Source organism: Mustela lutreola, chromosome 4, assembly GCF_030435805.1.
Source record: "Mustela lutreola isolate mMusLut2 chromosome 4, mMusLut2.pri, whole genome shotgun sequence".
Lineage (NCBI taxonomy): Eukaryota > Metazoa > Chordata > Mammalia > Carnivora > Mustelidae > Mustela > Mustela lutreola.
In genome coordinates this window covers 148,692,710-148,719,614 of record NC_081293.1, presented here as the reverse complement: position 1 = coordinate 148,719,614, position 26,905 = coordinate 148,692,710, and the positions used below count along the sequence as shown (strand labels likewise).

The 26,905-nt window shown below is 36.5% G+C and overlaps 1 protein-coding gene across 3 annotated transcripts in view; it reads right to left on the bottom strand.

The window, feature by feature from the left end:
- Positions 1–26,905, bottom strand: part of SP4 (Sp4 transcription factor) — an 87,116-nt gene that overhangs the window by 39,175 nt on the left and 21,036 nt on the right. The window lies entirely within an intron of this gene.

The window sequence follows — 26,905 nt, the reverse complement described above, 5'->3', positions numbered from 1 at the left end:
TTACATACTATTGCTATAATCATAAAACAGACATTTTGGGTATTACTACTTTATTCGCTCGTGTAGCTTAGGACTTTACTTCTCAGGTTAGTACATATACCAACTTGGCTTTTTCACTTAAAACAAACTATGATAAATAATATAATATAACCAAAAAAGCCCCATCTACTTTATGGTTTAAACTGACCCTGAAGCACAAGTGAGTATGCCTTATAATGATCCCTTCTTTCATCATGGTTCTTTCTCTGTATTAGGTTTGGAATAGCCGGAAACACCTAATTTATAAACTAATGCTCCCACCTCTGAGAGTTGATGTAAGAATTGAACAAGTTAATTTTTACAAACCCCTTACCACAGTGCCTGGCACAGAACTGTTCATTTGTTAAGCATTACTGCTGAGTTACCAGTGAATTGGGTGGCAACACAAGAATAAAATATGGTAGCAGAAATAAACACGTGAGAATTGAGTGTAAAATAAAAGGGCTTATTTCAAAGCTGCATATGTAATACTTGAAACACACAGAGCAACCAGGAAAAGAAAATTTAGTACATGAGGAAAGAGTACACACTTTCTAAACAAAATTAAACCTCTCATTGTCTCAGCCAAAGTCAGTCTCATTCTCCTGTGTATTCGAAACACTCTGAAACCTTTGGATAGCACCAATAACTATAATACAAATAAAAAATATATGTCTTTTGTACTGTTTTAGTAAGGATACATTTTTTGTTTTTCTACTAAACTTAAATTTCTGATCATTTTTGAATTAACATACTGTGATAGGTAAAGCAACACAAGTAAAGTCAGATGTCGTAAATTCATGTGCCATTCAAAGATCATGCACTTGAATATCCTCAAGCTTCCTCACTTCTTAATAATGCTGACCTCTCTAAAATTTCTGTCTCCCATCTACTTCACAGAGTTCTTTATGAAGATCAAGTTGATTTCCTAAAGGGTAAAGACTTTGTAAACTTTAAAACAATACACACATGTAAAGTTTAATTTTTATATCTCTATGTATCTTCTGAATACTTAATTTTTCCTGCTGTTCATACAACACTAGGTCATTCCTTTCAGGCTGCAGTGGTATTTAAAATGTCCTTCATAACATCAAAGAAGTGCTAGGAATCCCCGATCACTGCCTGTTCATTCTTAGATCCTTCCATAGATCTTTAGATCCCTTAGATCCCATTCCTTAGACCATTTCCATGATCTATTTCTCAACCCTTCATATTATGAGCATTTATTTGTTCAACGCCTAAACAACCTGGCAAGTTATTCCAATGAATAGTACTAAGCCAGTCATATTTGAATTTATATATTTAAGCCTGACAACTGTCTGGACTTCTTCACCTAGCTGTCCTACATTGAACTAATCAGTTCAACATAGCTCAGTATTAGTTTCTTTCATTTCCACTGCTACCAGTCAAGTATAAATCACCAAATTCTTTCATTTTATTTTATTATTTTTAAGAATTTATTTATTTGACAGAGGGATACAGCACAAGTAGAGAGAGTGGCAGAGAGAGGGAGAAGCAGGCCCTTGGCTGAGCAGGAAGCCCAACATGGGGCTCAATCCCAGAACCCTGAAATCATGACCTGAGGCAAAGGTAGCCACTTAACCGACTGAGCCACCTAGGTGACCCTAATCACCAAATTCTTTACCAAAGCTTCCAGGTTACTCAAGTTTAATGCTACACACCCTCAAACCCCATCACATATTATCAGTCTCTCTCCTGTTCACTCTGCTCCTGACAAACTGGCCTTTTTTTCTAGCCCTCAAACAAATCAAGCTCATTCCCTTCTTGGGGCCTCTGCACATCCTCTCCAGTCTGGGTGGGAATGCCTAGGCACCCAAATCTTTGCACCACTGACTCCTTAGTAATATTCTAAGTTCCTGATCACATCATCTAAAATGGACTACCATTTCTGTATCATCACCAAGTTTCATCTTACTTGGATTAGATTATCTTGTCCTTGTTTAAACTTTTTTGTCTTCACCTCACTTCTGAATGTTAAGTTCCATGAGAACACAGATCTTGCCTGTCATGTTCACTGCTGTCTCCAGCATATGGAACACTACTCAACACACAGTACCCACTCAATAACATAAGCTTACTAAAGGAATGTTTAAAAATGAATACATCTTCAAAAACTTGCTTCTACTAATAATTCTGTTTTGGTAAATGTTAACTATCACTCTCCTTAATACCTATACTTGAAACATTAAAACATCAACTTTTAACTAATGTTCTCCTTTACCCATTAATTACATCCATATGATAGCCAAGTTAAAAGGCACATAAAAGCATAATAATAGCTCTTACATTCATCTTATCTTTCTGTCCCCAGAACCATCACCCTGGTCCAGGTTGGTATTACTTTATGCCTCTACTAGCCTACATGAGACTCACACCTCCTACCTCATCTTTCAAACTGTTCCCAGAAAATCTTATAATGCCATTCTGATCATATCACTTCCATGCTCACTAACTTTTAGTCATTTCCCATCAGACAAAGTCTGGCATTCAAAGGACTCCACCACAAAGACCTAACTCCTGGCTCGCAGACTTCCTCCTTAACAGTCAAATCCAATGTGTATTTTCTCACTGCTGCATTTGACATAATCAACCATTCTGTTCTCCTTAAAATTTGACTGAATGAGCTATTAGCTCCTTACATTCTGAGAAACCCCTTTCTCTCTGTTAGCCATTATAAGCATTTAAATCTAGGCTTTTATGACATTTTAAATATTTTAAAAGATTTTAAAGTAACCTCTATATATACCCAACATGGAACTCAAATTCACAACCTGCAGATCAAGAGTCACATGCTCCACTGACTGAGCTTGCCAGGCACCTGTGTCATATATTTAAAAGATTTATCCACACTTGTTGCCTTTACTCCTCATTTCCCATTCTCTCCTCAAACTACGAAAACTGTATGGCCAACCCATCACTCTACTAAAATCATGACAATCAGAATTAACAATTCATAATTTGTAAACCTAAAGATACTCTTTGATCTTGTTTCAGCTCTCTGGAGCATGTGAAGCTGTTTATGCTACACTCTCCTCGAAATGCTCTCTTTGTCCTTCACTGGTAACTACTCACCACTGGTGTTCCTCCTATTTCTCTAACCATCCCCACACTGATTTTTTTTTTTTCCAGTTTTCTGAATTTTCTTCCCATTCTCACTCTCTCCTTGGGTTATCTCATGTACTTTCATAAATTTTACTACTATGTGTGAGCTGATGGCTCTCAAATCTGTATCTTCTGCTTAAATCACTCTCAAGTGTCATACTCTTACTGTCATCTGGCAGGGAATGTGTCCAACAGATTTCTCACATGCAATGTGTCTAGGAATCAGACCAATTATCCTACTCTCGTAAACTAGCTCCTTCTCACTGCCCAAACTGAAAACTTGAAGCCATTCTTAACTCTCCTCCATCTCCTTCTACCCCCACAATAGGAGCTATCATTTTATAATTAGCTACTGGATGCCTATCTGTTATTTTACCTACTCCTCACATCCCTGTAGATTGAGTACTGCTGTCCCTATTTAAGTTAAGAAAACTAAAGTTCTGAGGGCACCTGGGTGGCTTAGTTGGTTGGGTGTCTGCCTTTGGCTCAGGTCATGATCCCGAGGTCCTGGGATCAAGCCCAACATCAGGCTCCCTGCTTAGTGGGGGAGCCTGCTTCTCCTTTCCCTCTTCCCCTACTTGTACTTTCTCTCTCACTTACTCTCTCTCAAATAAACAAAATTTCAAAAAAGAAAAGAAAAAGGAAAACTCAAGTTCCGAGAGGTACATAAAACACCCAAGGTCACAAAACAGGTAAGTGACAGAGCTGGGATTTGAATCCAGGTCTAGAGAACTCCAGAAGCTATTCTTTCCCCTGCATGCATTACTTATAATACCAGCAGTCCTTGTTGAGTATACCTCTTCAAGGTATCTCAGATTTGTCCATTTTCTCCATCCTTATTGCCTATACATTAGAACAGGTTCTGGGACGCCTGGGTGGCTCAGTGGGTTAAGCCGCTGCCTTCGGCTCAGGTCATGATCTCAGAGTCCTGGGATCGAGCCCCACATCGGGCTCTCTGCTCAGCAGGGAGCCTGCTTCCTCCTCTCTCTCTGCCTGCCTCTCTGCCTACTTGTGATCTCTGTCTGTCAAATAAATAAATAAAATCTTAAAAAAAAAAAAAAAAAGAACAGGTTCTTATCACCATTATGCCAGTTCTGCCCTTTCCAATTTCATAATGCAGATGCAAATCTAGTTCCCCAATGAGTCTTCAATACATTCACAGTAAAGTCAACATTTCTTGGCACAGGATGTAAAAAAGCTCTTTATAATCTAGCTTTTGCTTACTTTTATAGCTTCATCTCAGGAATCCTCCACCGTCCCCAATCTCAATACCAGCTACACTGAACTCCTACTTCTTCTAATGTTCCATGCTTAATTGTCTCTGGGCCTTTGACTTATGTAGCCATTATCCATCATATTTTCCCATTCCAAATCTCTATCTCTGTTGGTCTGACAAAAGCTCAATTCATCTTACAGAACTCAGTTCATGTGTCATTCCCTTTGGGAAATCTTCCTGACAGGTGTCCTTCTGAATCTAGGTCAGAAACCTCTTCTTTCTTTTTTCATAACATCCTGTGCATAAATTTCATTATATCAATGGGCAAACTACATGGTAAACATATACTGTAAATGTTTGTTTTGTCTTCCCAAGAGATCGTATACTCTTGTCTCTGAGGAGCAAAATACAACTCCCGTTTTTTCCATTCCTAAAAATGGATTGCCTGAGAATGCTAAGACTTAAGAACAAATGACTGGTCCATGTGTTAGTGGATGTTGTCACTGTTTTGAGTTGAAATTATGAGTACAGAAATTTTTCCTCAAGTGTCACTTTTTTTTATAGGGTAAGCTGGGTACAGGATGACTTATAAATTAGACAATGAAATCTGTATCAATAAGACCACTATTTTACTTATAATGCAATCTGTAAAGTTAGGACTACAAAAAAAAGTAAGCACACAAAAAAGCTGTTACATAGGAAAAGCAGTTGGTTTGTTGCAATGACTTTGCATTCAATTTGTCAAGGAAAAATTAATAATAATAAAGATTTAAAAAATAAAAGAAGCTGTGCCAATGACAGTGCTGATGAAAATGGGAAAGACAAGTAATTACAGAAACAAACTATACATAGTTACTAAAATGTCTGAAGAATAAATTAATGCCCTTTTGAAACTCTAGTCTGTAAAATTTCTGTTACCACATAATCTTAACATATAACTCGAGATTTCTTGGTGCTGTAACTATGCAAACTATGCATCATGATGGAATGGAGAGTGACCCTTCTTATCTTTTCCTTACATGCTATCAGAGGTAAAAACAAACAAACAAAAAAAACATTCCAAGGCTGCTTGGAACAACCAGGCCATCTTTCCTATTCCTTTCCTTATTTGTTCTGCTCCTTTTTTTTTTTTTCCCCCCAAGTACAAAATGTGGGCCAAGGGTAACGGGCACCAGTTGTTTGGTAGGTGACATGATATTAGGTCACTAGATACTCAGGAACATCTAGAATGGGTATTTAGAAGAAACTCTGTTTCGTGCACATTTTCCTTGAGCAACAGCAAGAGTGGTCTTTTGCCTCAAAACAGTACTAAGAGACTTGAATTTAAGCTTAAAGTAAGAAAGGAATGTAGATCTAACTAGTAAAGAAAAACAGCATGTTCCATAAACTGTAACCTAGTTCTCTGAATTTTGAGACAGGGAGCCTACACCTAAGCCATAAATGTATTACTCTGACTTGAGTTTCAGTATATTTAGCTCCGTAAGAGACCTTAGGGATTGAATTAGAATCTGAGTATTCCTGGTTTCTCTTATTAGATACCCTCTCATGCCATCACAATATTAATCACAAGTTATTTCTAACCAAAGCTGCTCAGGACAGAGGGCCTCTGTGTGGTTTTATGTCCTTTGGCTAGCAAACTTCGCGGCACACTGGAAGTACTCGATGAATGTTTCTTAAATAAAGTGAATGGCAATCTAAAATCCATATAAACACAACAAGATTTCTTATTAAAGTAGGCCAGCAGCAGGTTACAAAGCTACTAGATGATACCTAGCTTGCAAAAGACCCGTTAACATGGGTGGCAAGACAGTAAGAAAAAGAGTTAGGTGGACATATACCACAATTATCTCCTGCTTCATCGATATGGAGCTCAGATCACTTAAGTGTACATCCCAAAGTGTAAGTCAGAACCTGCCACTGAAACTACTGTGTTTCTTTTCTCTCACATTCATTCTTTAGCCTGTGACAGGTGTTAGGACATTCAGCAAAACCTGCTGTATAATAGAATATATTTTAAAAAATAATTATAACCAACCTTGACATTTAATGAAATGGGCCCAGATTTCTTCCTTTCCACATATTTCGAAGAGGGTAAATACTGTTTAGTATTACAGATACATACACTTTAAGTTTTTTCTTCTGATTTTAACAATGCATACTTACCAGAGAAAAATATTAAAGAGAAAATAAAATCATGCATATATTTATTACCCAGAGATTATTACTATTACCATTTTGGTGTATCTGCGTCTAATCTATTCTGCATTTTGATAATGATGCAACACTCCTGCATAAACAATCTGTTGTATTCTGTTCTTTTTTACTTATTTAATAGTGTAAATGCTTCCAAGTTATTACAAATCCTTTTAAAATAGTATAATGATTGTATAATAGTCCATCATACACATATACCAGAACATACAAAACCCTTACCCTGGTATTAAACATTAAGGTTATTTTGAAACACACAAGTAACCCAGAGCTATATAAATAATAAGCAACTTGAACAAAAATATTCGTTCTTATTACTTCCAAGAGATGAAGGCCTGGAAGTGAGATTACTAGGTCAAAGGATATGGAAACACTCTTAAAAGACTTTACATACCCATTAAAAAACCACAGGAGCATATATAAAGAGCTGCATTCATTTGAATTTCCACTAGAAGTATACAAGAGTACTTTTGCATCTCATGCACAAGAGAAATTCCAGTAAGATGAAAACAAAAAAAAACCTTTAATAGACAAAAAATTGATATCTCACTATGCTTAACAGAAGTGATTCCAATTCCTGCCTTTAATATTCTATATATCATGAAGGTGCAAGTCAATCCAATAAGATAAAATAAATAAATGAGGAAGGGAACTCTAGAAAATTGACAAATTATTAGAACAAATAAGACATTTCAGCAAGACTGCCAAATACAAGATAAACATAAAAAATCAACAGCTTTCCTCTATAACAGCAATTTTCAATTAAAAAAAAAGAAAAAAATTCCATTTGTAATAGCAACAATAACCACGAATACCCAAGAATCAATGTAATTAGAAATGTGCAAGTCTCATGCAGAGAAAGGGGAACATTCTTACACTGTTGGTGGGAATGCAAGCCAATGCAGCCACTCTCGAAAACAGAATGGAGGTTCCTCAAAAAGCTAAAAATGAGCTACCCTATGACCCAACAATTGTACTACCCAGCAACTGTACTACTGGGTATTTACCCCAAAGATAAAAATGTAGCGATCCAAAGGGGCACCTGCACCCCAATGTTTATAGCAGCAATGTCCACAACAGCCAAACTATTTATATAGAGTCCAGATGTTCATCAACAGATGAATGGATAAAGAATGTGTGTGTGTGTGTGTGTGTGTGTGTGTGAGAGAGAGAGAGAGAGAGAGAGAGAGATGGAATATTACTCAGCCATTAAAAAGAGTGAATCTTGTCACTTGCAATGACCAGGATGGAACTAAAGGGTATTATGCTAAGTGAAGTAAATCAGAGAAAGACAAATACCATATGATTTCACTCACATGTGGAATTTAAGAAACAAAACAAATGAACATAGGGGAAAGGAAGGAAAAATAAAATAAGATGAAAATAACAGAGGCAAACGGTAAGAGACTCTTGGCCATATGAAAGAAAATGAGGGTTGCTGGAGGGGAGGGTTTAGCAGGATGAGGTAACTGGGTGATGGACATTACAGGAGGGCATGGGATGTAATGAGCACTGGGTATTATATGTAACTGATGAATCACTGAACTCTGTCTCTGAAACTAATAATATACCTTATGTTAATTAACTGAATTTAAATTAAAAAAAAAAGAAATGTGCAAGTCTTGGGGAAGAAGACATAAAAAACATCAAGTAAGCCCTGAATAAAAGAAATGTATGTTCTTACAGGGAAGATTCCTTATTATAAATGTGTTAATTTTTCTAAAATCAACTCATACAAACACAATAATAAATTAAAATAATAAATTTTCCAAGAAACACTACTAACTGATTTAACATGTGAAAGATCAGGCAAGACAATTCTCAAAAAGTAAAATAGTAGAATAAAAACGTATTACAAAGCTATAGTAATTAAAAACAAAGCAATAATGGCTTAGAAAGAGAATTAGCAACTAAAATACAGGTTCTAAAATATATTCATGTCCATATGAGATTTCAATTTATGATAAAAATGATGTCTTAAATCAGAGGGAAAAGAAGAAAGTTATTTATTTTGGCTTGGGACTACTGGCTATCTGGTGTGCTGTGCGGATGGGAGTGGGGTGAGAAAGTTCAGATCTCAATCTGACACCATTCACGAAAGTAAACTGCAAACAGGTATTTAAAAAAAAAAACTGAAAGTAGAAGCAAAATAAAACTACAAACAAAAAATATTAAAAGAAAATACAGAAGAACTAAAGGGTTTACTTTCTTTCTTTTTTTAAAAAAAAGATTTTATTTATTTATTTGAGAGTAAGAGAGAGAAACAATGAGAGAGAGCGCGAGCGAGTGAGCGCGCGCACGCACATGGGAAGGGGGAGGGTTAGAGGGAGAAGCAGACTCTCTGTCCAGCAGGGAGCCTGATGCAGGACTCAATTCCAGGACTCCGGGATCATGACCTGAGCCAAAGGCAGTCACTTAACCAACTGAGCCATCCAACCTACAGGGTTTTCTTAAGCAAGATTCTAAAACAAAGAAAAATATTGATAGACTTGATCATTATCAGAATTCTGTAATTTTTAAGACAAAGATACAACTTTACCTATGTATCTTCACCTTTGCTTAGATCAAAACCTGTTGAATAATCCTTATTCTTGATTCCTGTCTTTCTCTCATACTTTATTCCCTACCCTGTTGAGTGCTCCTTCAAAACAGATCCAGGATCCGACCACTTCTCCACCCCACTCCACTACTTGCACCTTATTCTAAGCTAGTTAATCCAAGCTTTTCTCCTGCTTGACTACTCTAATTGTTAACTGCCACCACTGCCCTACTCCATAAATTCACTCTTAACATAGTTCCCAGAAAAACAGTGTTGCTTCTCTACCTAAAATCCTACAGTGCATCCTACTGTATTCAGAGCAAATGCCAAAGGCCTTATAATCACCTACGAAGTCCTATACATAAACTATACATACACCCATCACCTCTTCAATCTCACGCTCTGGCTCCTCCTTATCATTCCTTGAACACACTAGGCATAATCCCAATTTATGGCCCTTGAACTCTGTTCTTTCGGCCTAGAACAGTTTTGCCTCAGCACATGTATGTTCAACCTTCTAACTTCTTTCAAGTCCTTATTCTAGTATCATCTTCTCCATGTGTTCTATACCCAGAATGCTCTATTTATAACAGTTATGGCCTTCCCTCTCCAGCAATCCTGTTCTGCTTAGCTTTTCTTTTTCCAAAGACTATGAAAATATGAATACATTGTATCTGTGTTTAGGACAGTAAAAAAATCAGAAACTACCTAAATAGTTATAAATTGGGGAATACTTGAGGAACTGTAAAATAGTTAACACTACAGCAATGTTGTGTAGTAGTTAAAAAGAATGCGAAAAATCTTTACATACAAACCTAAGAGAGATCTCTAAAACATATGACTGAGTTAAACAATCAAAGTTCCTGATGATTACATTACAAGCATTACAGATATCCTACAATGATATTCACACGTAATAAATAAAAGGGAAAAGTTTTGAAAGGACATGTGACAAACTGATTAAGAGTGCTTACTTCCAAAAGGGTATCTGAAGAATGGAATTAATCAGCAGGAGCTTTTTTAGCTTTACTTACCCTAGGTACATTTTTAAAAACTAAAAAGACAATGTTTCCATGTATTAGTAACATAATTAAAGATTTATCTTAAAAGAAAAAAAAAGTGAGTAATTCATAAGCCCAATATGGCATTTCATTATTGCTTTTATCTGCATTTTTAAAAATTTCTAATGGAGCTGAAATGTTTACTTGCTATTTGAATACTCTTTCTGAATTAAGTGTTCATGTCCTTTGCCATTTGTCTACTTGGATTCTCCTTTTGAATAGCTCTACTTATTAAGGAAACTTTGTCTTATTTGTTGAAAATATTTTATATAATTTGTAACCACAGACATGAAAACCAAAGGAAAGAGGGCTTGGTCAATCCCTATGAAGTCAGCTATAAATGACATTTAAAGAAATTATGACTCCATAATAACATTTAAAAGGAAGAGAAACATGAGGGGCAAGTAGAAATAACAAAATGAAGGTACAATCTTACCATCCACTTCCTTCAACTATTACTGATTTAATTCTTTTAGCATTTCCTACCAACCCTTTGAAGTAAACAGGGCAGTTATTAATATTTCCACATTACTGATAAGAAACAGACTCAAAATAATCCAACTGGCACTTACTTCTTATAAGAAAAAAAAAAAACATTTTACATATTTTTTTCTCAGAGTGAGCACCAGGTAACATTTCTGTGTAGGTAAAATAGACCCACAAATTTGAAAAACAGAAAGATCTATCTTTTTTAAAAAAATTAAGCCAACTATCAATTCAACTAATAATTCTAAATTATTCTGAAAATAATCTACTTAATAATAATGAAGCAACAGGTTCATGATGCTACTTTAGGTATATGTGTTTCATAGTTGTGTTTTTTACACATAGACTAGAAATCATGTTTATCTACTAGAACTAATCAGAAAAAAACAAAACTGTTTATTTCTATAACAAAACTTGCCACAGAGGGCCAGGGAGACTTCTTACTTTTTTCTTTCTTTCTTTTTTTTTAATTTGACAGACAGAGATCACAAGTAGGCGGAGAGGCAGGCAGAGAGAGAGGGGGAAGCAGGCTCTCTGCTGAGCAGAGAGCCCAATGTGGGGCTCGATCCCAGGACCCTGAGACCATGACCCGAGCCAAAGGCAGAGGCTTAACCCACTGAGCCACCCAGGTGCCCTAGACGTCTTACTTTTCTGAATAATACTAAAATGATTCTCAACTCAGCCTATTTAGGTTTATCTCCTCTAGAGATTAATTTGGTGTCTACCTAAACAAATCTAAGGGCCTTTAAAGTTATAAACAGGAAAAAACAGAAGTCTCTGTATAGGGGCACCTGGTGGCTCAGTGGGTTAAATCCTCAGCCTTCCGCTCAGGTCATGATCTCAGAGTCCTGGGATTTAGCCCCACATTGGGCTCTCTGCTCGCACGCAGGGAGCCTGCTTCCCCCTCTCTTTCCCTGCCTGCCTCTCTGCCCACTTCTGGTCTCTATCTGTCAAATAAATAAATAAAATCTTTAAAAAAAAAAAAAAAGCAGCAGCAGCTGGTTTGCTTTATAAGACAAGGAGAGTGTATATTCCTAAACATAAAAAGAAAACCAGGTATGTCTAGGGGTAGAGGACAGGCGGGAGAAATGGGAAGTGACTGCTAATATGACTGGGGTTTCTTTATGAGGCTAGGAAAATGTCCTAAAATTAGACTGTGGGGATGGTTGCACAACTCTGTAAATACACTAAAAACCAGTGAATGTAATTTTTAACTGGCTGTCCTCTATAAGAATCAAACCTCAAGAAAATTGTTCTAAACAGGGGTAACTAGAAAAAAAAGTACTTTTTCTGGTTCTGAATCTTTTCAAAATAATGGTTTTCAACGGGAGATAATTTTGTCTTTTAGGGGATATCTGGGAATGTCTGGAGACATGTTTGGTTGTTGCAACTTGGTGGATCATTACTGGTATTTAGTGAGTAGAGGCCAGGGATGCTGCTAAACATTTTACCATATACAGGACAAACCCCCAAATCAAAGAATATCTGGCCTAAAATGTCAATAGTGCTGAGATTAAAAAACTCTAATTAAACTAAGCTCCCAAAGAGCTAACGTTTGTGGCTCTCATATTATTAATATCTTTATAAACAACTATAACCAAAATTGAAATGACAAAAAATTAAAATATGGCACATTTGTATGATACCCATAAAAACTATAAAAAACCATATGAGTGTCCACTAAAAAACCCAGAAACTTCATGACTGAATTAAAGCCTTTACAAAGAGAGTAATATAAATTTGGGAATGGGCTTTGAGAGCTTTGACAAATGACTTGGATAGATTGCATATTACAGTGTCAATACAAAAAATAATATCCTAAGTTTGGAAATTATGCTCATTAGTTACAAAATACTTCTTTATTCAAAAAGCTGTAACAAGTGTTTCCTACAGAAGAACTATAACTTGAGAATATTAAGAAATAACTTAGTGCTGTCTGTATTCTTTAAATGAAGATGAACCATATCACCCAATGACTTCCGAGACTATTTACACATCATGGAACATGTAAACCAATATCAAAATAAACATTTTAAACTAATATCAAGTTTCTGAGTAGGCACAACAGACAGTTTAGCAAAGCATATAAATTTAACAAAACTTTGGAGTCAGGCAGGCCTGTCTTTGAGTTCTAATTCTCTCTACAGTTCCTTTTTTTGAGGACCTCAGAGTAGTGGGAATTAACTGAGATAATGTATGTAACACACTTATCGCGATGCCTGCAGTAAGATGAACACTCAAGAGAAATGTGAACTCCAATACATTTGAAATTACATAATTTATTAAGTACAAATAACTATAAGAGCCATTCAGATTTTTATAAGTCTTAGATCTTTGAAGGAAAACTTAGGGTACAAGTAAGATTGATTCATTCAACAAACATTTCCTGAGTACCTGCTGTGTGCTTAACACTGCTGGGTAAATAAGATGTGACCTGAAACTCTCGCCTGTAAGGGAGACAAGCAAATAATTGTAATATGTACAACAACAACAAAAAGCACAAGATGCTTAAGTAGTACAGAAGAAAACAATTCACTGTCAAGAAGAAACATGAAGGCTTCAAGGAAGAGAAGAAACCACTAACTTATGGAGAGTAAAAGCAAGTAGGAAGGCCACAGGAAGAGTATATTTAAAGGCCTAACTCTGGGACGCCTGGGTGGCTCAGTTGGTTAAGCCGCTGCCTTTGGCTCAGGTCATGATCCCGGGGTCCTGGGATCGAGTCCTGCATCAGGCTCTTTGCTCAGCAGGGGGTCTGCTTCTCTCTCTGCCTCTGCCTGCTGCTCTGCCTGTTTGTGTTCTCCCCCCCTCTCTCTGACAAATAAATTTTAAGTAAATAAATAAATTAAAAAAAAAAAAAAAAAAAAGAGGCTTAACTTTGAGACAACATACCCGCAGAGTTAAAGTTCAAAGAAGTGAGGCACTAAAGACAGAATTGGAGGCAGATCAAGACGGATCTTATTCAATTTCTTAAAGCAGTGACTTTTGGGGGAAGTTGAGGAGTGGGTTCTTATTAAGGTATCATGCCCATCCCTCCCACTTCAGACTATTCAGACAATACCTGCCATATAATAATCACTTGTGTTTACTGAATTTACTAAGTGGCCAGAACTGTACTCAACTAGTTTACACTTAACTTTGTTATCTAGTGCTCTATCCTAAAGCTTTGAGAGATTATATAAACTTCACTGTCTCGTAGCAAAGCCAAGCCCTCTACTCATCTATAGGCTATACCATTCTCCCTAGGAACCACAGATATTATTTGGGCTTTGGAGGCAACTGGGTTATAAATGGTTTTAAGTAGGAAATTAATGGATTTAAATCCACATTATAGATACAACACTGCCAACTGCTCTGAATGGAACAGAATATGAAGTTCTATTCATCATTTTTAAATAAGACCTGTAGAAGATCTACTGTATCCTCTACATTACATTATAGACATGATTAAATCAGTGTACTTATATGATCTTAGATTAGATAGGAAAGTTGCTTTGACCAAAAATATGCATAAATTCAAGATGTGGGGTTTTCATTATCTTTTATTTAAAAAGTGACTAGGTCAAGCTTGACTTACAGGCCAAACACCTCTTAAAATTAAGGATCAGAAATTCAACAATGCCTAATACACAGTAGGCTGCATTTCTAGAGCAAATATCTCAGAGGTATACGTGGGCAAAACCTGCTTAAATCAATTCTGACTCATTTAGACACTGCTCTCTGTTGAGCCTCAAACCAGGAAGGAAAGGCAATTCCAGTCACTTAGAATCTGCTCCTGATGAGGGGTGGTAGGTGGTACTTAAGCTTTTTTCTTCCCATTTCAAGTCCCAGAGAAGTTGCCATTATTTATGAAGAGCAGATGTGGTCCATGAAGAGCAGATGTGGACATTTTTGAAAATGTAGCCTAAACTTCATGAGTGCTTTGATACTTATCAAATTCAAGAAAGTTTAAAGAACTAACATATTCCTAACAGAATGGATACACTTACGAGGGATATCTAAGCAGACTTAAGAAGCAAGCACACAGAATGCCGATTTTAAGAAAACAGACACCAAGTGGACTCTAAACTTTCTTTACTATATAACCCCAACAGTAAAAATATGCTAATTTTACAATCTATTTATTAATTACATGCATACAGTAAGTGCGTATCTATGCAAACATTATACTATAAAACAAGAAGCAGACATTTGCAGTTATTTGATTAGAAAAATAAACTCTAATATTTTCTTTCTACTTCCTGTTTTGGAGATCAATGTCCTTCCAAACAACATGAATAAGATATAAACAGAGAAGTATTAAAAAACAAATAAAACCCAACTAGACACACACTGGCAAAAGTTTACCCAGGGAAACTGCTAAAATCTCACACTAAGGCTGCTCAAAACCCACTGTATTGATATGGTTTGAGATGGTTATGATTTGATTTTGAGATCTATCTAAAATGCTAAGGAAAAAAAAAAAAAAGTGTATCCATGAATATGGAGAACAAACTGATGGCTGCCAGAAGGGAGGGGGATGGAGACACTGGCAAAGTGGGTGAAGGAGAGTGGGAGGTACAGGCTTCCAGTTATAGAATAAGTCACGGTGATGAAAGGTAGAGGATAGGGAATATGGTCAATGGCGCTGTAATAGCGTCATATGGTGACAGACGGTAGCTTTAGTTGTGGTGAGCATAAACCCTAATGTATAGAGTTATCTAGAGAGCTGTAGGAATCACCTTGTTGTATACCTGAAACTAATATAACACATGTGTCAACTACACCTGAATAAATACCTAAGTAATAAAAGCAGCCCAGTCATCACAGGAGACTGTATATTTCCCAGAGATGTCACACCAAAATTTGAGGACATTGCTAAAATAAAATCAGCATGTAAAATTGCTTATGACAAAAAGAAACATTAAAATAGTCAATGAGAAAATAATTTTTCCTACAGAATTTCATAAGCAGCATTATAACTGAAGTTTAATTTTTTAAAAGATTTTTATTTATTTGACAGAGATCACAAGTAGGCAGAGAGAGAGGGGGAAGCAGCCTCCCTGCCGAGCAGAGCACGATGTAGGGCTCAATCCCAGAACCCTGAGATCATGACCCGAGCCGAAGGCAGAGGCTTTAACCCACTGAGCCACCCAGGCGCCCCTACTAAAAAGTTTAATTTTAAGATGTTCTTCTTGAGGGAATCTAATTACATTTTGAATGTCTGGTTTAGAATATGGGAAAACCCAACAAGAAGAATTTATCACTATTTATTGTTAACAATCATATTAAGGAAAAACACTAACTGGAAGGAAACAGTATCCTAGTTACTAGATGTAGAAAGATGGATACAGCCTCAATTCCAAGGAAAATCATAACCACATCAGGCACTGTGTTAAGCACTTCCACTATTTCACACATAACCTGCTGAGACAGGTTATTACTCCAAAAGACTATCTACCCCCTAATGCTCTGATTCCATGCTCACCAATTAATTCTGATTATTACTTGGTCTCTCAGGTGCCTTGATACCAGGACTAGATTAACAGCATTCCGGTAATTGGAGAGATTTATCTCTTAGCTTATATTAGAAAGAAAAAACAGTATTCTACTTTATAAGTCAGCCTCTTGTCAATCTTGATTTTATAAAATGATTTCTCTAGGATCTAAACCTGAAAACCAGTCTTAAAATTTCAAAGCTGCAAAAACTAAATCATAGATTATTTTGACTCTATCACAGAACACTTTAGGAAACCATACTCTAAAAGAGGGAAAGTACCTAATCATCTTAACTACCAACAATTACATGCGTATGCACGCACTCACATACATACACTCTTCAATGATGCAATAATAATAAATCAGTTTAAAAGCAGGCTGACAACTTTAAAAGTTTATATGACCAAGTATAAATAGTTTTCAAATTACGCAGAAACATACAAAATACATTTTGAGTCATAAGGATTCAATGCACTTATATAAGAACTCTGGGAAAACAATGGTAGGGACCCCCTAATTAATGCCACAGCAACTACTAATACCCTAGTGTCATGAGAAAGTTAAAAGACCTCCCTAAATGCCTAATTTTAAAAATATGACACTGGTTTTTAAATAAATTTAAGTGTGTCCCACTCATTTCCTAAAGCTCATGTTCCACAGAACACCTTATGTATTTTCTTATATTTAACTTGTAGCAGTACTGTTCCTATGATCTACCACCGATAATGATTTTTTAATAATAAAAATATCTGATGTGGGGCACCTGGGTGGCTCAGTGGGTTAAAGCCTCTGCCTTCAGCTCAGGTCATGATCCCAGGGTCCTAGGATCAAGCCCTGCATTGGGCTCTCTGCTTGGCAGGGAGCTGCTCACCCCCTCACCCCACCCCCCACCCTCTCTCTCTGCCTACTTGTGATCTCTGTCGAATAAATAAATAAATAAAATCTTAAAAAAAAATTCTTCCTTAAAAAAAAAATCTGATGTTACTTTGTAATAAAAATTCACATTTTCAAATAAAACAGTTTCCTCTAACACTACTTGATTATAGAATATTAGGCAGTTCTTAGGGCTACAAATTAATAACTGGCAAACAAACAAAAGGACTCAATTTGTATTTTTCCTCTTCATAATTTAGAAGGTTGACACACAAATAATCCAACATAAAAAGCAACTGCACTCCATGTATTCAGTTCAATTTACTACAGTAAGTGTTTACTGAGTGCCTCCCATAGATGAGGAATACACAGATGAGTAACACAGGAGTTGGAGAGAAAAGCTCAATCAAAACAAAGACATACACTTGTCTTCAACTCCTACTTATTTCTATTTCTATTTCAATTTCTATTTATTCTGGTCTTAATCCAAATTAAAGGTCAACTCTTCTCAACTCTTTGTCTACACAGGGAAAAGTTTAGTTACAGAAACCCTTCCCAAGAGGCAAACAATTAACCAGAAGGATCTGAAGATCTCCTTTAAAACTGCAAATTAAGGAAAAAATCCAACTTCCTAGCATCCTATTCATTCTTTATTGAACCATACCCACTTAAGAAAGTGAAAGAAAAAAAAAAAAATCAAAGGAAAATCTGCCTACTTCTACATGGAACTTTCATAGTTTCTAAAGATCTGAAGCTTTTTTCAGTTCTTCAGCGGTAAACTGAGTTACCACAGATCATCCTGAACGGATATAATAGCCTCTATCACAACCTCTATTCCACATTAACTCTTCCACTTCTTGAAAATGAAATGTGTAAAAGTTTAATACCTTGTAAAGTCTACAGCTGGAAACCTAGGAAGATTCTGAGGAAGGGAAAAGGAGTACATGATCATATCTGGGTTTTAGGAAAACTCTGGGAGGTCAAGTATGTGACAGAAAAGCTAGAGGCTGAGAAGCCAGTAAGAAGCTATTCTACCTTCTAGATAATAGGGGCCTGAAAAAGAACACTGACAAGAGAAAGACCTAGATAAAATAATAATAATAATAGTTATTATTATTATTATTATAAACTTTTCTCTGTTCTAAGCACTGTGTTTACATACATTATCCCACTGAAGCAACACTGATTATTGCCATTTTACAGATGACACTCATACCTAGAGAAAACACCTGATCAAGATTTAAGAGGCAAAACCAAGACTTGAATCAAGGTCTAACTCTAACTGCAGGATTCAGACCTAAAACTAAAAATTTCATTTAAGTGGCTCAGTGGGTTAAGCCGCTGCCTTCGGCTCAGGTCATGATCTCAGAGTCCTGGGATCGAGCCCCACATCGGGCTCTCTGCTCAGCAGGGAGCCTGCTTCCTCCTCTCTCTCTGCCTGCCTCTCTGCCTGCTTGTGATCTCTGTCTGTCAAATAAATAAATAAAATCTTTAAAAAAATAAAATAAAATAAAATAAAATAAAATCACTGTTAAGAAGATCAAATCGCTCTGTAAGAATTCTGATCTGGATCACAAGAAAGAGGATGAGCACTTCCACTGAGAAAAAGAACTAAGGAGCGAAAGCAGGTTGGGAAGGAAAATCGGTTCTATGCTCAAAATGTCTCCCAACGAGCAGAACCCCAACCAAACTTCGTCACCAGCTAGACTCCACCTCCAAGAACTCAAGTTCAGCACTGCCTCTTCTCTGACCACTATCATTTAACCTTCTGCCATCTTCTCTTCCAATACTCTTGAACTTCATCCTCACTTCGTTCCACTGTCACTTGACTGGACACACACTCAATCCAGCAACCCTCCTGACTTCATTTGACATCCTTTGCTAATCCCTTGCCTCTCTGAACTTTTGTCGTATCAAGTAGCAATTCTCCTCAGAAATGCCTTAGGAAACAATACAATTTCATCTCCTATCACTTGCTGCTTCAGAAAACATACTCAGTTGTTCTCTGAGTCTCCACTCTCTCTCTAGTCCTTCCCTCTCTTCTGTGTTCCTACTGAACTAATCAACCTCCTTGAAACTAGATAAGGCTCCTCTCACCCATGTCCAAACTGCAATCCAAAATGTAGATCTGATCATGATATTCTACTTCTTAAGGTCCTTTGAAGGTTTCCCATTGCTTTCAGAATACCATCTGAATTCCTCATCATGGCAAGGGAAGAATCTCCTACCATGTGGTGCTTGCCACCATGACTACCACACATGAAGTCTTGGTCTGAACACATAAAACTGTGTTCCCTTCCCTGATCACATCTTGCTATTACGTGACTCTGACCTTTTGTCTGGAATATCCTTTCTCTGCCAACTAGGCTAATTTCTAGTCATCTTACCTTAGCTAACCTGTATCAATCACCTCCTCGAGGAAACCTTCCTCACAAGTTCCCTCATCTGATTAAACAGAACACTTGATTTTCACAGAAGATGGGTCCTGCTCATTATCACAGTATATCATAACTCATCTGATTTCTAACCCCCCAAATTCCTGTTCCAATTATATGAGCATATACTCCTTAGTAACTTAAGCTTGTGATATCTATACCTAGCAAAGTACTTGGTAAATAATAGGCCCTCAATAAATACTTATTATATGAATAAACATAAATCATATTCTTAAAAAGCTTTTATTTGCTCCCAAGATGATAGTTATCCTTTTTCTGTTTTCATCAATCTTTTCAAATGTATCCTATACTTGCCAGGTTAGTATTTTCACCATTCATTCACATAAATGCTTTCAGTTTTGCTGTAGTATTCCCTAAATTTTATAAAGTAGTTCTATCCTATAAAACTTTCTACAAGAATGAAAATATTCTGAATCAGGACTGTCCAATATTGTGGCCACTAGCCACATGTGGCTATTAGCTATTGAAATGTGGTCAGTGCTGGCAAACCCTCTCACACTTTCGGTGGAAATGCAAACTGGTGCAGCCACTCTGGGAAACAGTATGAAGGTTCCTCAAAAAGTTAAATACAAAAAAAAAAAAAAAAAAAGTTAAATACTACAGACTACCCTATGAACCAGCAGTAATTATGCTACTAGGTATTTATCCAAAGGATACAAAAACAGTGGGCACATGCACCCCAATGTTTATAGCAGCATTACCCACTATAGTCAAAATATGGAGAGAGCACAAATGTCCACCAACTGAAGAATGTGTCAAGATGTGTTATACGTAGGTCAGTCAGAGAAAGACAAATACCATATGATCTCACTCATACATGGAATTTTTTTAAAAAAGATTTTATCATTTGAGAGAGGCAGAGAGAGAGAAAGAGAGCATGAGTGGAGGAAAGGGAGAAGCAGGTAGAGGGAGAAGCAGGCTCCCTACTGAGCAAGGAGCCTGATACAGGACTCAATCGCAGGATCCTGGGATCAGGACCTGAGCCAAAGGCAGATTCCTAATCAACCAAACCCTTCAGGCATCCCTCATATGTGTAATTTAAGAAACAAAACAGATGAATATAGGGGAAGGGAAGGAAAAATAAAATAAGATTAAAAAAAAAAAAAAAAACAGTGAGGGAGGTAAACCGTAAGAGACCCTTAACTATAAGAAACAAACTAAAGGTTGCTGGAGGGGTCAGGGGTGCATGATGGGGTAAATGGGTGATGGGCATTAATGAGGACACTTGCTGTAATGACTACTGGGTGTCACATGCAAGCGATGAAACCTAAATTTTACCCCTGAAATGAATACTCACTCTATGTTAACTAACTTAAAGTTAAGCAAAGTGTTGAAAGAATTGAAAGAAAGAAAGAAAGATGCTCAATGCCACTGAGGAAATGAATTTTTAATTATTATTAATTTTACCTTAGTCACACGTGGCTGATCGCTTTCATAATGAACAGCACTATTCTCGGGTCTCATCAAATGATCCAAACAAAATCCATGAACTTTTCCCAATGCTCACTCTCCAAGTCATTTTTCCAGTATTCAACACTCTCGGAGACTCCTGTTAGCTGTTGACATACCATCCTGTACTCCTCCTATCTCTATTTTCACTTTTCTTGACTCAACATTTTCCTTTTGTCCCTAAATGACTGAGTGTAACCCTAAAGCTAGGTCACACCGTTCTGCACTTCAAACCCAAAACTAACTCCCTCATCAATTTCATATACTGCCATAATTTCTAACACCACCCATATGTACAAGACTTCCAAATCCAGATACTGAGTCTGGGTCCTCTTCTCAGATTCACACTCTAAACAAACTGGACACCTCTAATGGATGTCAAACTTAACAAACAAAAATTCAGGTTTATCACCTTCTTTTTCTCAATGTCATTTCTTATAATGGTGGTATCACTCTCACTGTAGGCTCAAATTCTTAAGAATTACCTTTAAGTTGTTTTTCCTCTCTATATTCACAAATTAAATCTTGTCGACTGTTTTCGTGAAGTCTTCAGTCACATGCTTTACAGCCAAGTTCAAACTTCCTATCTTCATATCTGAAGTAACTCTATGGCCCCAAAACTGGCTTTCCTGTATCTCCTATGTCTGCTAAGTAATAAAACAAAAATACCACTTTAAACATGAAACTTCTCTTCCCCTAACACTCCACAAATACACAGTCACACATACCTTCAATGCTTTGTCACCTGTCTTTGTCACCTGTCATTCTAAAATCAGATTTTATCAACCTTGCCAACTTCATTTTCTATTATTTTCCTCAAAGTCTCCACTAACTCAAATGGCTTACCAACTCTTTCTTAAATACATAAAGCATATTCCAGCTTCCTCTTTTGTACCTGTTGTTTCTTGAGCCTATACTACCTTCCTCCTTTATTCAAGTTTTTTTGGGGGGTGGGGTGGTTTCCTTTCCCTCAAGAATCAGTTCATGCCTCCTAAGCGTCTCAAAGTCTTTAATTTCTGCCCTGGCTCTCGTTTTTCCTGCTCCTAATTTCAACACTGCTACCTTTTACCATTCAGTCTGCTTTTAGCATATACCACTGCATATTACTTCTATGCACTATCTTTGATTTTTTTAAAATTTTTAAAATTTTTTTATAAACATATATTGTATTTTTATCCCCAGGAGTACAGGCCTGTGAATCGCGATTATCTTTAATTTTAATGAATAGTCTCTCCTCAATTAGAACAGAAGCTTTTAGGAAGCAAATACTGTGTCTTATACCACCTTTCTGTTCTAGGAACTTAACCTTGTGCCTACACTTAGTAGGAATTAAGGAATAATCACAAAAAACAGATATGATGTTGAGAGGTTTTGAAGTAATAAGACAAAAAGAAAATGAGCAACCAAGGACACTAACTACTAAATGGCTAAAATGGGAAATAAGAGGGAAAATAAGTAACCTAACACAAGAGCCGAGAACACGGGCAAAGACAATCAAAGAATGAGGCAATAACCACCTAAAAATAGCAAAATCTTATAATGGTCATCATCTAATGACTCAGGTTTTCCTGTTTTATAGGCACTTCACTCAAACAAGCAATGCTCAAAATAAATAGGTAAAACACTGGATTTGTGTTTTATTTTTTCTTCCTACACTGGTATTTATTTTAATGAAATCATATAAATCAAGGCAGGCTAGCAGTTTGTATATATAAGTGGGTATGAGAATTCCCCAAATATTAGAATGATAGCCTTAATTGCATAGAAATTTACAGCTGATCTGTCCAGCCCTGGAAATACAGAACTGGCCCTCAGCGCTATGAGGGTATAGTATGCCCTGTCAGCTCTTAAGGTCACAGCTTAAAATAGTTATGCAATTCAGGGCCAACAGAGACTGGGCCAATACTGTTAGACTGTCATGGATCAGTCTAACCCCACAGACGTCTATTTTAAGCTACATCTCTAAACAGCAAACTGAACAACCAGGAAATACTAGTTTTCTACTTTCAAATGCAAATGAACAAGCCAAAGATCTCTAAAAACGTGGACAGATCATTCCAACCATATAAGAACCATACATTGTCTGCCATGCAATCCAGACCCATCTAAGGTTGTGGGGGAATTCAGTTCTAGTCATCTCTTTTCACTTTCCATGTAGATGAGAAAACTAGAAGTTCATCTTTGTAGGGAAAAGACTTTTTAAAATTACATTAACTTTCTTGGGTATAAATTTCGGCACATTTGGGGGGAGGGTAGAATACAAAGAAAAAGTTTTATTTACTTACATAAATTCACAATCTGATTTAAAAGAAACCTCATTTATAGAAATAAACCTTAAGTTAAGACAACTGTGCAGTTGATAGAAGACACTAACTTAAATAAAGATGTATGACAAGGAAAAAATACACTTCCCCATAAAATTACAGTCAAAACCTAATACTTTTAACAAATATTCTTTATATTTTCTCTTCAAAAGGTATAAGAACTCTTATACACCCAGGGGTGCCTGGGTCGCTCAGTCAGTTACTCTTGGTTGTAGCTCAGGTCATGGTCTCAGAGACCTGAGACTAAGCTTCACATAGGCTCTGCTTGTTCCTCCTGCTCTGCTCTTCACCCCACCCCCCACAATGTCACTCTTATAATAAATAAATAAATCTTTAAAAATTATAAGAACTCTTCAGTTTAACTACTTTGTCCTTTCAGTTTCTCCATCACAATAAAGCTCAGAAGACAATGAATTTATAATATCTCTACTACTGTTTTTTCAATGAGTGGTTTATTTCAGTAATTGCTCATATTTAAGATTATTAGATCTCAAGATTCTATCCACATACATGCTTACTTAATGCTTAATGCTATAAGGCAACAGACAGAAACTATATAAAATAAAAGAACTACTGAAAAGAAGAAACATTGCATCACATTTGTATCCTTTTCCCCTTTATCACATTAGGGAGTTTATTATTTTATATTTCTATTTGGCTGTCCCAGAAGAATTCAATGTGCTCTATCAGTCTGGACAGGTAATAATCTAGTCATTATCAAAAAATACTCTGCCATTATAAAAGAATACCCTTGATGGGGTGCCTGGGTGGCTCAGTCATAATTATCTGCCTTTGGCTCAGGTCATGATCCCCGGGTCCTGGGATCGAGCCCCGCATCGGGCTACATGCTTTGCGGGAAGCCTGCTTCTCCCTCCCCGACTCCCCCTGCCTGTATTCCCTCTCTTGCTATCTCTCTATCAAATAAATAAAATCTTAAAAAAAAAAAAAAATCCTTGATGATTCTGAAAAGGAAAGGAACACATTCATTTCTAGACCTAGTAAACACCATATAAACTTCTAGAGAACAGCTTGGGGAAAAAAGCATTTAATTATTTCTTAGCCTAAAAAGTTCTTAAGTTAGGTTCTTTTGAAGGCTACCAGAATTGTACCATATTAAAATTTTTTATTTCAATTAATATACAAAAAACTGTGAATGATTTTAAAATCCTCAATAAGAAAATGTAAATTTTGACTGATTTCAATATCTGGAGTATAGCTGTCCAGCTGAGGATCTAATGCCTTAGTACAAAAAGGAACTATAATGCTAAAACACAAGAAAAAACTTATTTAACATTAACTATTATTAGCAGTTATAAAACACAAGGTCAATTTAAAACTGATACGTATTATATAAATTCAGAGGATTTTACAGTAACAGAATATTGATATTTTTTAATACTATCAAAGGATTAATAAAATAATTATTTTTTAAAAGATTTTATTTATTTATTTGACAGAGAGAGAGACACACAGCAAGAGAGGGAACACAAGCAGGGGGAGTAGGAGAGGGAGAAGCAGACTTCCCACTGAGGAGGGAGCCTGATACGGGGCTAGCTCCCAGGACCCTGGGACCATGACCCAAACTGAAGGCAGACGCTTAACAACTAAGCCACCCAGGCGCCCCCAAATAATTATCTTTTATTCAACTAACAAAAAAGGCAAAGCATTCCAAAAGGTGAAATTCAAAGTTTCTGTACATTACAAGTGAAATAAAAATAAGTATCAGTCCTTGAAATAACTGACAAAATTTTAAAGAATGCCCATATACTTAGGGAAAATGAAATCAAATTATTAAAGCAATTTTTTTAGAAGAATTATAAATATTTACCAAATACCAACTATATGCAAGGCATTATCCATGCACACTGGAGGAAGCCAAGATGATCACAGTGCTATCAGAAGTAGCATTACGTTTTGTTCAGTTTTCTAAGAATATGGAGAACTATCACTAGTATCTGTATGGAGAACCAATTTAAAGTCACCTCTCACGCTTTCCATCCTTTCTGTTTCTTTGATGTGGAAAACCAAAGTTGATACAGTATTTATATAAAGATCCAGCAAAACGAACACAGCAGAAAACTATTTCATCCCAAATCTTGTTGACTTACCTCTTAATATTATATTTACCAAAAAGCAAAAAAGAAAGAAAACAAACAAAAAACCCTGCTAAGAGAAAAACCCATGAAAAGCCCTAACCCATTCTTTGTTAAAGTCACCACTCTCAACAATTCTTCCCCATATTATCTCATTCATAGTATGATCATTTGACCCAATCAAATGTATCATAAAAGTACAAATACTGGAAAATGGGAAAATATTTACAAAAAAGTAGCTACTAGGGACGCCTGAGTGGCTCAGCTGGTTAAGCCGCTGTCTTCGGCTCACATCATGATCGCAAGGTCTTAGAATCAAGTCCTGCAGAATCGGGCTCCTTGCTCGGCAGGAAGCCTGCTTCTCTCTCCACCTCTGCCTGCTGCTCTGCCTGCTTGTGCACTCGCACGTGCTCGCTCTCTCTCTCTCTCTCTCTGACAAATAAATAAATAAATAAAATCTTCAAAAAAAAAAAGAAAGAAAGAAAGTAGTTACTAGTGTAAAGGCCATTACAATTTCTAAGTTTGTGACTCTAATACCAAAAGTAAAATTAAGGGGGGGAGAAAAGAGCAGAGATAGAAAAATCGGTGAATTTTGGACATAAAACGTATGGATCTGGACATAAAATATCTATTAAAATAGTTTATGAAATAAAATTTAAATAAATATATTAAGTTTTACTTTTTTTATTTTTTTTTAAAGATTTTATTTATTTACTTGAGAGAGAGACAGTGAGAGAGAGCATGAACGAGGAGAAGGTCAGAGAGAGAAGCAGACTCCCCATGGAGCTGGGAGTCTGATGCGGGACTCGATCCCGGGACTCCAGGATCATGAACTGAGCCGAAGGCAGTCGTCCAACCAACTGAGCCACCCAGGCGTCCCTTAAGTTTTACTTTTGCTAGATTAAAAAAACTGTATCAATAGGAACAATTACTTAGCAACCAAACCATTGCCACTTGGGACAAGAGAAAAACAAAATTAAGGCGTTATTCCTCTGAGAAAGGGAAGAAAAATTTGCCTGTAATTTTCTTTCTAATAAAAAAACTTGTATGTCTATTTAAGCCTTAAAGAGTTAGATCTAAGTTACCTGGGGTTTGCCAACAACTAAAGGTATGATTTGGGTAAACTATGTATCTCTTTTGGACCTTGGTTTTTTTTCACTTACAAATACGAGCTGAACCAAAGATGATCTGTAAAGGTAGCTTGGAAATGAGAATTTGTCATCATCCAATGAGGTTAAAAATAGTTGTATACACATACATACGTATTTGTGTGTGTGTGTATATATATATATACAGAGGCACACATTCCCTACATGCACATATAGTTCAGTATCATCCTGAATATTCAAGTTACTTTTAAAGAAAACTTCCATTTTAATACTATTTCTTTCTTTCTTTCTTTTTAAGCAGGGAGAAGGGGAGAGAGGGAGAGAGGGAATCTTAAGCAGGCTCCACACTGAGTAAGAAGTCTGACAGAGGGCTAGATCTCATGATCCTGAGATTGTGACCTGCGCTTTTTTTTTTTTTTTAAAGATTTTATTTATTTATTTGACACAGAGAGATCACAAGCAGGCAGAGAGG